The sequence below is a fragment of the Sus scrofa genome, chromosome 13 (genome assembly GCF_054392235.1).
Source record: "Sus scrofa isolate SSC_HxYL_T2T_F1_AM1 chromosome 13, Sscrofa_HxYL_maternal_Yorkshire_Landrace_v2.0, whole genome shotgun sequence".
In the NCBI taxonomy this organism is placed as follows: Eukaryota; Metazoa; Chordata; class Mammalia; order Artiodactyla; family Suidae; genus Sus; species Sus scrofa.
This window is the reverse complement of record NC_139395.1, coordinates 167,118,907-167,133,904: the sequence shown is the minus strand read 5'-3', so window position 1 is coordinate 167,133,904 and position 14,998 is coordinate 167,118,907. Positions and strand designations below refer to the sequence as shown.

Below are 14,998 nucleotides of genomic sequence, written 5' to 3'. Positions count from 1 at the left end.
CATTATTTAATTTTTCACATGCTTTAATCTGTGATGACATTCAGAAATGAGCAGATTAAATACAATTAGTCCACCAGAACACAGTCGTAAGGCTTCATCCTGGAAGGGATTTACACAGCACTTTTTGACTAAAAGATAGTACCTGTGGAAAGATTCTGGTCAGAACCAGGAAAAAAATAGCTAGTAATAAAACTTAGCAAAGGAAAATGAACATGGGACTTGGTGTCTATTTTTTGGTATTTCCCAAACAAATATAAAAGTTATTTGCTATTATTCCTTGCTATTCAATTTCATCTCCTTGCAATATGTTGGCTTTATCCACTGGCAATGTAATCAGAAAGGTTATAAAAAAGGGAAAAGGCTAAGGGTAGATAATGCCATGAAAAAGTTATTTTCTGGATGAGCTAGTAAGACACCAAACTCTTCCATTATGGTCTGAGGTTCAAGAGCCTGAACTGTAAACCCAGTGGAAAACTGCATAAGATTTTACTGCTGTTGACATTGTTGCTAACTTTGCGTTGTTTCTCTGAATGAAAAATCATGTCCCCCAAAGAATAGATGGAAAAACAGCTTACTTTTTAAAATAGAGTTCCTCAACCTTCACAATATTGCATTCTGGGCCAGCTAACTCTGTTGTGAGGGGCTGCCCTGTGCCTTGCGGAGTGTTTAGCAGCATCCCTGGCCTCTACCCACTAGAAGCCACCAGTACTCACTCACCCCTGGTTATGACAATCAACACTGTTTCCAGGTACATAACCAAATGCCCCCCCAGGAGGGTGTCTAAATTGCCCCCATTTGTAAACCACTGGCTTAAACCCCACATATACTTGCCCAGTTCCAAATCTGTATCACCCCACCTGCCATTATCATATTGAGAACATCTTTATCCATATGAAAAAAGATAGTTATCAGTAAGGTAGGGAATTTTTTTTTAATATGACTCTTTCTCAGGAGGGGTGATCAAATGACAGAATAGGGCAATAGCCAAGAAACCATCCATTCCATGAGTTCTCATTCACAAAAACAGGCTAAGATTCTCAGCAACCCCACAGAGAAAATGGGAAGCAGGCAGCCTGGGTTACAAATATGACATTGTGTGTGTGTGTGTGTGTGTGTGTGTGTGTGTGTTTTAATCTCTATCTCCCATTCTGATATATGGAATCTAGAGACTCTCTTTTTTTTTTTTTCCTTTTTTAAGAAAATGATCTCCTGTTACATGTTTTCTCTGTATGTCTCTGTTGAACTCTCTCCCCAAAAGCAATCTTGGAAACTAAAATTTGTAATCAACAAAACCCTGGAATGAAGCACAGGAAACTGTTAAAGTTTTGCCTCTGAAAAGGGTGGGCTAGGCAGGAAGAGGTCTCTAGGCTTATTTTTATTGTATTCTCTTCCATGCGGTTTGAACATTTAATAACTTCCTTGAATTTGTTTTCAAATCTAAAGAACTAGTTATCAAAATAAATTTAAATTATGATCTGCCACAGATAGTATACAGGGTAATGTGGTTTTTAATCAGAAGGCAGCTGTCAACACTAATTCCCCCTATAGACAGAATAGCAATTATTTAGGTCTGTGGTTTGAAAGTCTCTAATATTTTTTCCTGAATGACAGAACAGCTACCACTGCCTGTAGCATGAATGATGCAGAGAAATAGCAGATGAACCTAAGACAGTCGCAGAAAATAGAATCCTGGGTCCCTGCATCAGGGGTTTTATTTTATGGGAAGGAGGAAAATGAGCAGCCCACTGCATGTGGGAATATATTCATAAATTCTTGCGATAATTCAATCTAAAGCCTTGGATTATATCTGCTGTTAGGCAGGGACTTCCATGTTGCATAAATTAACTATTAATTTGTTGTGAGTCACTAAGTAAGAACTATATGACATGTAAATGCAGATCAGTTGTAAACATATTTCGGCTGCTAATTAATAGATATACTTCATATGTCTGTACTAGTTTAGAAAATCCAACACCTTCATTCAGGGCCTACTCAGTACCCAGCACTGTGCTGGACAAGAGGATATAATGGTGAATCAGACAGACATGGCCCCTCCCTCATGGAGTATACCTTTAGTTGAAATGTAAGAGAATTGTAACTTTTTACTTTAGGCAGGCATTTGTAAAATTGTCATCTATAATGAGCATTTACTTTGCCTTTATTATTGAAAAATATCTTAAAAGCAAAAAAAGAGAATGGAATTTATTAAAAGAGGGCCCTGATTTCTTTTCCATAGGAAACTAGTTCCACAAAATGTCCCCCCCCAAAAAAAATATGTATATATATATGTATGTATGTGTATATATATATATATATGTGGTTAAATAAGCTAAGGAAACAGAACACACTAGATAATGTATACCTCTCTTAAAGAACTGAAATATAATTAGATGGAAATTTTTGCTTACCAGAGTTCTAGGCTGTTTATCTCCACAGGGGGGAAAAAAGGCAAAGAGAGAAGATAGAGGAGAAGAAGAAGGTTTCAATGTGTATTTTGTGTGTATCTCATACTGTGCATCTAACTTGTGGCAGTTGAAAGGGCATGCTAAATGCACTGAAATAAATGCTGTTGTCAGTAACTCTGGAGTTTTGTGAGATCAGAAAGCAGAAACTAGGGAAGGCAGTATTACCATGATAGATTTCCCTGGCCCATGGCTAGCCTGCACCTCTCTTTGAGGCCATCCATGCAGATCTTTCTATCTCAGGCTCATTTCAGTAAGGTGCACTTTTAGTCAGAGATTTATCCTTTTGTGAATAATGAGATCGATAAAAGATTAGCAGGATGCTCCTTGAAAACTAACAAGTAGCCAACAGAGTGCATATTTACGTCAAGATAATACTTTCCCTTCTATTGTACCTGTTTCCCAATAATTATGATTGTTTTCTCTTTATCTTCACATACTGTTATGTGAAAAACAGAATCAACTGTACACAATTTTAATGAGTGTTGTATATCTGCAGAGGGTCAAATAAAACCTGTGGGTCCTGCTTTCCTGTTTTGTGTAATTTGATAGGATGTTTAAATTTTTTTACCATATAAAGTAAGAAAAATGAAGTAAATAGAGAGTATTGTATTGAAACCAATATCATTTCCAAATCCTATCTTATATTTGATGTTCTCAGTGAGTTTATACTGAACCTGTCAACCAGTTTGGAGCTTTCCTTAAAACAAGAAAGTACTTTGGATTTTCCTGAAAACACTTGCTGACTTGTTGTCTAATAAACTGTATGCATGTCCCATTTGGTCTATGAAATTGTGATTTTTAAAATTTATAGCTGAAATTCGGATAAGTCTTTTAAAATTTTTAAATAAATGTTGAAAATGTCAGTTTCATAATAAAATAAAATGGGATTCTTTTTTTCATTTGGTGGTATTTAAGGCACCATGAGTGTTTATTTAGAATAGGGAATATAGTTTAACACTTACCAAACTATATCACTAAATGCTGAGAAATGAGACTATCTTTTGCCCTCAAATGATTCTGGTGAAAAAGCATTAAAATAAGTATCTGGGAGTTCCCCTCGTGGCTCAGTGGTTAACAAATCCGACTAGGAACCATGAGGTTGAGGGTTCAATCCCTGGCCTTGCTCAGTGGGTTAAGGATCCGGTATTGCCCTGAGCTGTGGTGTAGGTTGCAGACGCGGCTCAGACACCGCATTGCTGTGGCTCTGGCATAGGCTGGTGGCTACAGCTCTGATTCTACCCCTAGCCTGGGAACCTCCATATGCCATGGGGGTGGCCTAAAAAATGGCAAAAAGACAAAAAAAAAAAAGTATCTGGAATACATAGGGGAAATCACAAAAAGAGAAATAGTGAGCAAAATTAAATGTTCAATTCTGGTACTCAAGCATTGTGTTTTTGCTGAGTTCTCACTGCAGAATGATGGTAAAAAGGAGGGAAAAATATGCAGTAAGACAAATGAACAGAAATTTTCCGTTGAGTGAACAATGCAATTATTAAAATTACCAAGCTGAATTTTTAAGCTTTATGAAAAATCTAATGTTTTCAGCTTATAGATTCACTGGAAATATGATTGCTAGAACTGTTTCATCCCATGACACCTACTCATTAAATGGTATAAAGAGTAAAGTAAGAATTCACTTGGATTATTTAAAAAATTGTCTCATCTCTAAGAGTGAAAGTTGTTTACCTTTTTTCCTCAACTATTTTGCCTATTTCTGAACAGTTCAGTGTTTGCCTTCATATCAGTTATGACAGAATCATCAGCTGTAGGCTTTCTGCTGCAGGGATGTTACTCTGAACTAGGTTAACAGATGCTTTTTTGGAAACTTTATCTAAAGTGGGATTTGTAATGCTGTGGCCCTTTTGTTCAGCTTAAATCTCATCTGTTTAACAGCTTCAGTGACCAAATGAGATCTTTCTGGAGATTCATTTGAGAGCCCTGCAATTCAGTGGGAATCCTTAGATATAACAGCATTGCAACTTGGGGGATCCAGAAGTCACACTCATTTGTTCATGGCTGTGAAATGAAGTGGAAATGGTTTCCAGTGAATGTAAGAAGAAAGCCAGGGCTGGAGATGATATTTGCAGAAAACAGTACCCATAAAACTATTAGAAATATAAAATTTCCTTTGAAGAAAAACTAAAAACAAACAAACAAACAAAAAACCTTTCTAGCTAAGCCCAACTTACATGACTTAATGTGGTGGTCACGTTCAAGGCAACGCTCCTGCTCTTCTCCCTCAGCAGCAGCAGCTAGGTATTTGGATAGGCAGTAGAGCGTAAGCATTCATTTCTGAAAAGAGATACAGGAAAGAAGGACTTCGAAACTGGAATGCTTTTCTCTTTCTCTTTCCTAACTAAATATTCATTCACTTGCTCTTCCCTCTGCCAGACCCATGGTATTGAATACCAGCCTATTACCAAGGACAATACTTGAATCACACACTTCTTTCTGCATGTCATGCTTTTATAGAGCATTGACTCTGGAAATAATCACCGACAATTACTACTGTTAGTTACATACTATGACAGAGACCCTTAGACTATTATCCGTCCATGGCATTTTCATTATAAATCCCATTAAAACGTGATTTATTGTTTCAAGTACCCCATACATTATCCAGAATCGCTACTCAAGGCTGATATTATAAACCTCTCCATAGCTTTCTTTTCTGATCTATCAAACAAAACTAAGCCTCTACTGTCCAAAATCGGTGTACATGTCACAGTAAAAGAATGCCTATTGAGTCTTTAAAAGAAACTAAAATTTTACATGAGACTGCCTTTAATAGGGGCATTATTTTGTTATTGTTGGCATTAACCAGCACAGCCACTTTCTCTCAGGCTTCCCCCCAACCCCCACCCCTACCCCATCCAAGCACAAGTGAGTCTGTAGAACGTTTCAGGACAGGAGCTACATTCTTTTAAAGGAACCATTTAAATTTAGAGTATTTAATATCCATGGAGGCAAAGTATTGAGGGATAATGAATGTAATGAAGATGACTCCGGATTTTCTTTCATTATAATTTATTTTGAGAATCATGACACCAGTCCTTTTAATCTTGAAGATCCCCCTTCCTTATAGAGAATCTCATAGGCTGTCTCAGAACCTCCCCCTTTGCCCTGATCAGTTCCTGCATGTGTGTGCAGTGGCCCACCAGGCTCAGTGTTTAGAGACGGGACAGAGCTTGGCAAGGACGTACCTAGAAAAGAACTTCTCATAGTGCTGGATTTCCTCCGCCCCCCTTCAGCAGACCAGGCTCTCAGTCTGTGTGACCAAGTGGGCCTGTTGAGTCTCTAGGTGTCCACCCACCTCAATACCTGCTTATTGTTGGTGGTAGATGAGGAGCCCAGCTCCAGCCAAAAACCTCTCTGTGCTATTTTTAGACCAGAACATAGGAAATGACAAAGCCTGCCAGGCAAAGCTTCCCTCCTCACACCAGGCTTGGTGCACAGCTAATGTACTGCAGTGTCTGGAGGAAACTGCTGTGGCGGACTCCAGACCCATGGCTGGCCATGTTCTCAAGCATGTCTGTGTTCCTAGCCCAACTGCCTCCATTTAGAGGCCTCTTTATTGGGGGTCCTGGCAGAATCCTTTCTCAGGAACTTCTGCTGAGACCGCCTTTTCTAGGGGAGGGGGAAAAAAGCTTGAAGACACTTTTTTACCACCTGACCCAATACTTAGAACTTTTCCATTACTAGCCCTTCCTCTTCCCCCCTCCCCTTTCTGGCCCTCAGGTCCATAAAAACCTCAAGAGTCTTTTATTTGGGTCTCTCTTGGCAGTGAGATGATGCCCCATCCAGACTTATCCACCTGACCCTGACCTGGGGCTGATCCATGGGGAAAAGTGGTACAATGAGGAAGCTAGCACTTTCTCCTATTTGACCTCTTGCTTGTACTGTCACAGTAAATGATTAAAGGCTTGACTGTTTCATTTTTGGCTTGTTATCTTAATTGACCACTATCACCTGGGAGCTCAGCTCAACTCCACTCAGCCCTTAACAGTCAATATTTATACAGCGTCATCCCACCTCATCCAATTTCACATTAAATTTTAAACAAAAGAATTTGAACCAGACGTCTAAACACTGAATCATACCTTGGAGTAGTATACAGAGGGGTAAATATACTCTAGACCATTATAAGGACAACTGGTTCTATAGGTGAAGCTGTCCCATTATTATGGGTAAGAGTCACTCATGAACTATCTTCCTTTATCTACCTGCCACAGCCTTACCTTACCTGCAATGCAGATAGAAATTTCAATCAGTAATAGCTCTATCTAAGTAATAATAGGTATTTATTGAGTGAATAGTTTGTAACATAAACTATGCTTGGCATATAGTAATAAAAAATTCACAAGTTCTATATAAAATATTAGAGCCAAGAGTTCTTGTTATGGCTCAGTGGTTAACGACCCCGACTAGTATCCATGAGGACATGGGTTTGATCCCCGGCCTTGCTCAGTGGGTTAAGGATCCAGCATTGCTGTGAGCTGTGGTGTAGGTCACAGATGCGGCTCAGATCCCACACTGCTGTGGTGGTGGCATGGGCTGGCAGCTGTAGCTCCGATTCGACCTCTGGCCTGGGAACTTCCATGTGCCTAGGATGCAGGCCTAAAAAGACAAAAGACAGAAAATAAATAATTAATTAATTAAAAATAAAATAAAATACTGGAGCAAAATGCAGGTGGGTGATGCTTAAAAGCAGATAAGTAGAGCATTATATTTTTAGGAGACCACTTTTTTACAGCAGCAGAGGCTAACTAGTTATTGGTGGAGGTGGAATGGAGTAGGTGTAAGAGAGGGTAGCTGGCAAAATTTAGGTAGGATCACTATCCTGGCCACATAGGATGGCACTCAAGGTCTGGTACTAATTTCACATCACTGATATGTCAGATGGGAAACAAATCAGAGTTGTCATATAAATGGAAACAATACATCAAGGAAACTCCTTGTGACAGGAGAACTGTTGGCATATTAATGTACAGTCAGCCGGGCTAATCCCATAAACAGACTCTACCCCTAAAGCACCCATCTCAACCCTGTACATACAACTAGAGTCTCGTAGGCAAGGCAGTAAGGCTGCTGATTTATCTATTGCTCTGGATGAAAACTGGCTTAAAAACTAGACCAGGAGGGGGACATCAATCACTTTAATTGTACAGACTAGTAAGCGGCAAAGAAATTAGAGCAAATTCTAAGAGATCATTTATGCCCCATCTTTTGAGTGAAGAGGGTATGGACTTTAAATACATTGAAATACAAGGACTTCAGCTTTCTGTTTTGAGGTAGAAAGTTGAGAAAGACCATCGGTCCCAAGTATAGAATGAGAACAATCCAATAAACTCGAATAACGAAAAGATAAAGAATCACAAGAGAATTAAAGTCTGGAAAGGAATCATGTTCCTTCCTAACAGAGAAGGAGCCAGGACTGCTCTTTTCCCTGAGGAAAAGCAGAAAGAGGCATCAACTCACTTCAAACTGGAGAAGAAGAAATCAGGTAAACTTTTAATAACGGTTTAACCATGCATGTTGGTTGGTTTGTTGGCTTACATTCCAAGTAGGCCTAGTCAGAGACCAAAGTTACATCTGCCCTTGAGTTCTTGTCTCTGAAGAACAGAAGCAGCATGCTGAAGGCTGGGGACAAGGTAGGAGAGATAAGAAATTCCCCAGAGACACACATTGTCTTTGCAGCATTTAGGGCACATGCACACCACTTGTAGTGTGCTAAAGGCTGGAAGCAAGGCAGGAGAGCTGAGTGAAATCCCTTTGGCATGCCAGTGATTTACTAATCTCAAGGCAATGGCATACCAAGGAGTACAAAAGAACTCCACAGAGGTCTTAAAAGCTGGTGGATAGACTATAAGGCAAAGCATTGCTTGTGTTCAAATCACAATTCCTGATCTTGCCATTGAGATATGTGAAACTCTTGGTGACTAGAATTTAAATACAGCACAATGAATCCAAACTCAACTCAACTAGAATTTAAATACAGCACAATGAATCCAAACTCAACTCAACTACAAATTAGATCAGCTCAGCCTGGAACTGCAGCATCACTTCTGTTTCATTCTATTGGCTCAAGCCAGCTAGCAAGGCCAGCACAAATTTGAGAGTAAGATAAACGATCTCCATCTCAATGTGAGGAATAACATAGGTGTATAGAGAGGACAGGAATTGTTGGGTCCAGTATTTGCAGTCTAGTTATGAAATTAAACAATATATTTATAAATAATTCAGTTTTAAGAATGAACCAACAATTTTAAGAATAAACCAGAAGAAATTAGAAAATATTTCAAATTGAATGACATTGGAAATGTAACCTGTCAAAATTTGCTAACATGTTACTTAGAGGAAAATGTATAGTTAAATGACTATATTAGGTAAGACAAAATATTTAAAATGAATAATCTAGGTTTCCTTCTTAAGAAAGCAGAAAAACAAGAACAAGTTAAATCCAGACAAAGAATTAAGAAAGTGTCAACTAAAAAAATATGCACAACCTAAAAGTAGAGAGCTATGTGTTATTTGGTGGACAAAACTGAGGGCTTAAGTGGAAGTTCTCATCTCAAGAGAAAACTCATCTCCGAGGAGGCTGGCGGTGGGTGGGGCAGAGGAGGGGTAGCTAGGATATATAGGAGTTTTGCAACAAAAGGCGGGTAGTAGGAACAAAAGATTACAGCTGATAACAGAACCAGATTATCTGCAGTTAAGGAATTTAGTGTTTTTCTATGTATGGGAAGATGCAAGGTCACAAGGTCAGGGCTCACTGAAATCATTCCTTTGATATGCACCTCAGCTATCTGGGGCCAGTATCCTGTGTTTTCACATCCTGAGTTTCCCGTGGGCCCACCATGGAAGTGGCTGCTAGATGGCAGGTATTCTTTGTTTCCTTCCTGAGTTCCCTCAGGGCCCAGTGACTCATCCCTGGAGGTGGCTGCAATTAATGATGACTATGATGTCTTTTGTTTACCTACATGGCAGGCAATATTTCATTTCTCAAGAGCAAAAACCAATAAATCACATAATGGGAAAACAATGGAGAAACCTAACAAAGAAACAAGAGCCCAAAGCTAGTTTTTCAAAAAGATTAAGAAAATCAAAAAAAACCCCTAACACTACAGATCAAAAGGAAAAGAGGGGAAAACCCCCCAATTAATCATCAATCCCAGGTATCAAAAATGGGACACTGCTAAAAGGAATATAAAGGGATATTAATAAAAACTTTATGTCAATAAATCTGACCATTTAGATAAAATACATTTGAAATGCAATTCCTCAGGGCTCCTTGGAAGGACAGAATCAGGAATCAGAGGATGGTATTTGATGCCCTCCCTTCCCCACATCTTAGTTGAGTAATCACAATCTAGTCATTCCTTCAGTACAGAAATACACTGAGCATCAGGGACTATTCCAGGCATTGAGGATGCAGTTTACATTCCAGTGGAGAAGGAGACAGTAATCCATGTGCATAAGTGAATGTGGACACTGCAACTAAGTATACAGCACAACAGAAGGTATGACTTGCAAAACTGCACCCAGATCAGGCGACCACAGAGGAGTCATCTTATAGACAGTGCTCACAGGTCTCACTGACAGGCTCCCTGTGTGCCCCTTGGGGCCTAACCTGAAGAAAGTGAATGAGGGGGCCAGGAATATTGCGGGAAGGGTGCCCCATCCAAACTGGCACACCTTGGTATGTTTGCAGAGCATCAAGGAGGAGCTGGTCATCTGTAGCTGAGTGAGAAGATGTGAGGATGGTAGGAAGTGGGGTCAGAGAGGAGGAAACATGTCACAGCCCACTTACATTTTTATTTTGTCCTTTTTCATGTACAGTCTCACTAGTGTTATATTCTTTCAGACTCTTTTTACTTCATTCATTCTTCTCCTTTCTGAGTACAACGTTTAATTAATCTGCAGTGAATATGAAAGGGTTTGAACTTATCCAGCATGAGGGCAGAATTGGTAATGAGATGCAAAGAAACCACTGACTTCTTCAGCTAAAACCCAGAGCTGCTTCTTTTCAGGAACCCTTTTCAAAGCCCTGCCTCCAAGGCCCTCCCAAGTTCTCGTCTGGTCCTCCTCTTGGTTTGTGATCTAAGAGCAATATGTTCTCAGACATATGAAGATCCTGTATCTTTAGAAGTCAGCCAGACTAACCAAATCAGGGAATAAAAAAAGACCTACGTCTTGCATGCCACACATTTCAAAGGGGGGCTGGCCCAGACCAAAATGGAGATGAAATTTAAAGTCCTCATGTGGATCCTGATCTCTGGAAAGGAGCCACTAGTTATGACTCATCAGAATCCTGCCCTCTGCAACTCAGGGGTTGCTCTATTCCATCTACTTATAGCCAAACAGTGAACAGGAAAGCAATGGGAACAAGTTAGAAATCTACCCGCCCTAAGTGTCATGAATTCTCTATGTAAAAGAGAGACAAGATATCTGTAGACAATTTTTAATATAAATAGAAATGCAAAGTTTCTTTGTGTTCTATCATCACATTTGTATTGAACAGAACCACCCATATGCAGATGGGATAGAGCTTCAAACTTGTTTTTGCAAATACCTGGGTCAAGAATAATGAAAATAGGGAGTTCCTGCTGTGGAACAGAGGGTTAAGAATCCAACTGCAGTGGCTCAGGTTGCAGCAGAGATGTGGATTCAATCCCTGACCAGTGGGTTAAAGAATCCACCATTACAACTGCTACATAGGTCATAGCTGCAGCTCAGATTCAACCTCTGGCCCAGGAACTTTCCTGTACTGTGGGTGTGGCCATTAAAGAAAGAAGAAGAAGGGGGGAGGAGGAGGAAAAGGAGAAAAAGAAGAGGAGGAAGAAGGGGAAAGAGAATGGAAACACTCCAGTATAAAAACATTTACTAAAAAAACAGATTAGCGGTAATTAAAGATTTAAGTGGTAAAATATGAAACAAGGTAAACATACAGAAAGAAAAAGAAAAATATAAAGTGTTACACAATAGAGGTTTGGAAAGTTTTCCAAAATCATATTCAAATGTTTAACTATATATAAGTTTAAATGTATAATCATAAAAGGCTGTGTTAACAAAATTAGAAAATAAATAGCAAATCAGGAGAAAATACCTGCAATATACGTAACAGTTTAGGAGTCAGAATAAATATGAAGAGCTCCTACAACTCAAATCATCCATAAAAATGGTAAGGGGTAAGAAATGAGAATAGGGAGTTCCCGTTGTGGCGCAGTGTTAACAAATCCAACTAGGAACCACGAGCTTGTGGGTTCGGTCCCTGCCCTTGCTCAGTGGGTTAACGATCTGGCGTTGCCGTGAGCTGTGGTGTAGGTTGCAGACTCAGCTCGGATCCCGAGTTGCTGTGGCTCTGGTATAGGGCGGTGGCTACAGCTCCGATTCGACCCCTAGCCTGGGAACCTCCATATGCCGTGGGAGTGGCCCAAGAAATAGCAAAAAAGACAAAAAAAAAAAAAAAAAAAGAAATGAGAATAGATCACAGAAATGGAAATAATGTACAGAGATGCTCAACTTTTAGTCATTAGGGAAATATAACAAGATACAAAATTTTAGTCATACTAACTAGCAAAACCTAGAAGGTCAAATATTATTCAATGTTGCCAAGGTTGTAAAAAATGAATTAATGTAGAAAAGTAACTGTACAAAGCTTTTGAAGGATAATTTGATAGCATCTATCAAAATATAAAATGTGTATTTTCCTTGACCCAGCATTAAATTTCCAAGTATTTTCATCTAAAGAAATGTTAATACATCTCTGACACATAGAGATGGTCAGTTGTTGGAGACCACTAATACTGCTGAATTCTGCAGTAAACAAATTTGGCACACGTGCAAAAGCATAACCACTAAGAGAGCTTTATCATTACCTGCACCTGATTTTGCTCATAAACCTACATCAACTTTGCTAATAAAAGTCATGTGGGCTAAAGCCTAGGCACCTTTGTTCTGTGGATCAGAGAGCCTCCTGGTCCCCAACTTTCTACGTGTAAGAGTCTTGTGTGTTTTGTTATGCTGCGGCACAGTCCCTCTTTCAGGATCTCCTGTTGCCCTGCAGTGCTAGATTCGGCAGTCAGTGCAGTGCTGCTCCTAATGATAATACAGTGGAAATATTCTAGATGTCCTTCAAAAGGAAGAGAAGTAAATGAACTATGGCGTGACCCATACTCTGGATACTGCATAGCAGTTTTTTAACAACCAGGGAAATCTCTTTATACCAGTGGTTTTCAAGCTGGGAACAATTTTGGCAATGAATGTCTGGGATATTATTTGGCAAACAGCAGAGGTAGGGGTGCTACCGGCATCTAGTGAGTAGAGATCAAGGGCTGCTAAACATTCTGCAACGCACAGGGCATTCAACAAAAAATTATCCAGTCCCAAATGGTAATGTCAAAGTTGAGAAACTTTGCCTTATACTTAGAAAGAACTCTAAGTCATCTAAGTGAAAAAAGCAAGCCAAACAACAATCTAGTATTATCCCACTTAGTAAAAACAAAATCAAAATTTAAAAATCTGCACATTGTGTTTGTGTATAAACATTGTTTTTCTGGATGAATAGATATTAATATATTAACAGTATTTAAATTCTAAAAAAATCGATATAAAGTAGACAACTCCTTACATTTTTCAGCAGTTTGAAATTTCCCCACCGACCACATTTTGAAGTATTATTTATGTAATTAAAAGGATAAAATAAAAATGCGAAAACATATTTTTCATTCATTGTAAGAGGATTGAATGAAGTTCTCACTCTTTCTCCTGAGCTTTGGAACCTCTGATAAACCATTCTCTATTCTTGCATTTCATAGTCTGAAAAGCAGAGATAGTATTAGCATTTGTTTCACTAATGATTAGGATTTTAAAATACTTTGAATTCCCTAGAATACAGTTGCTCTTATGGGCTGAATTGTTTCCAGCTAAAAATTCAAATGCTAAAGTCCCAATTCCCATTACTTCAGCATGTAACTGTATTTAGAGATAAGATCTTTAAAGAGGGGATTAATTTAAACCGAGATCATTAAGGCAGGGCCCTAATTCTCTATGACTAGTGTCCTTAAAAGAAGAGGAAGAAATATCAGGGATGCTGTACACAAAGGAAAGACCTGTGAAAACACAGGGAGAAGGTGGTCAACCAAGCCAAGAAGAGAGGACTCAGATACAAATCTATGGACACCTTGATTTTGAACTTCAGCCTCCAGTCCTCTGAGAAAACACATTTCTGTGGTTTAAGCCACGTGGTATTTGTTATGGCAGCCCTAGGAAATTAATACTGTTGCTGTATAAGAATATTGTAAAAAGAGGGAGTTCCCATTGTGGCCTAGCAGAAACAAACCCGACTAGTATCCATGAGGACTCGAGTTTGATCCCTGGCCCTACTCAGTGGGTTAAAGGATCCAGCATTGCCATGAGCTGTGGTGTAGGCTGCAGACATGGCTCGGATCCCACAATGCCATGGTTGTGGTGTAGACTGGCACCTGTAGCTCTGATTTGATCCCTAGCCTGGGAACTTCCATAAGCGTGAGTGTGGCCCTAAAAAAAAAAAAAAGAAAAGAAAAGAAAGAAAGAGGGAGGGAGAAAGGAAGGAGGGGAAGGAAGAAGGGAAGGAGGAATGGAGAAAGGGAGAAAGGAGAAAGAAAAAAGAATATTGTAAACATAAAATCATCTATTGGATTCACCTGGTGGGGTAGCATAGCTAAAGGAGAAGTGATCCTGAGGAAAGGAGCAGAAGGACCAACTGTCAAGCTGGGGTTAAATGGGAGTGATCGCAGAAAAGCAGATGTAGGGAAGAAAGAAATAATTAGGAGCAGCCCAAAAATTTAGAACCCACAGCCCTACTGGTGCTGAGAGAACAGGAGCAGACTCTGGTCAGTGACAGAGGCAGCAAGGCAGCAGTCTCTGCCCACAAACAAGTAGGAAGAGACACGTGACCCAGAGGACTGGTGGGACCAGAACCTCCTCCCATCCCTAATCCTCTAATTCCCACCCACTGTCGTGAGAGCACAGTGTCCTCCAGCACCAACCTGCCTTCCTGAGAAGGAAGAGAAGGAGGTGACACCACTTGAAAGAAAAGAAACACCCCTGATACTGAGTCTGAACTTTCAACAGTAAGATTATTTATTTAAAAGAGGCTGTTTTAGCCAGAAGAGGCTTAATTATACTTAATTGTCAAATTTAAGTTTTTACCCCATTAGAACAAAAAGGGTCACAGTGCAAGATAAATCAGTTACAGAAAAATTTAAAAGCTCTATTTATCCCCACTTGAGTTGCAGTACATGCTTCTAGTCTCCATCCTTACATATTAGAATTTTTTTTTTTTTTTTTTTAGCTGTGCCCACGGCATGCGGAAATTCCTGGGCCAGGAATCAAATCTGAGCCATAGCAGTGACAGCACCAAGTCCATAACTGCTAGGCCACCAGGGAACTCCTAGATTTTTTTTTTTAATAAAGTGTGAATGCAAAGGACCCTCTAGGAGATTTCTGAAAAGACCACTGTACAAAATGATGCATGCATGCAGCTCCCTAGC

The 14,998-nt window shown here is 39.6% G+C and overlaps 1 long non-coding RNA gene across 2 annotated transcripts in view; it reads right to left on the bottom strand.

The window, feature by feature from the left end:
• LOC102158095 (uncharacterized) overlaps positions 1–14,998 on the bottom strand; it is an 899,417-nt gene that overhangs the window by 662,832 nt on the left and 221,587 nt on the right. For both annotated transcript variants that reach the window (XR_014824908.1, XR_014824905.1), the window contains one exon: positions 4,655–4,757. This is a non-coding gene — a long non-coding RNA (uncharacterized LOC102158095). The remainder of the gene's footprint in view (positions 1–4,654; positions 4,758–14,998) is intronic.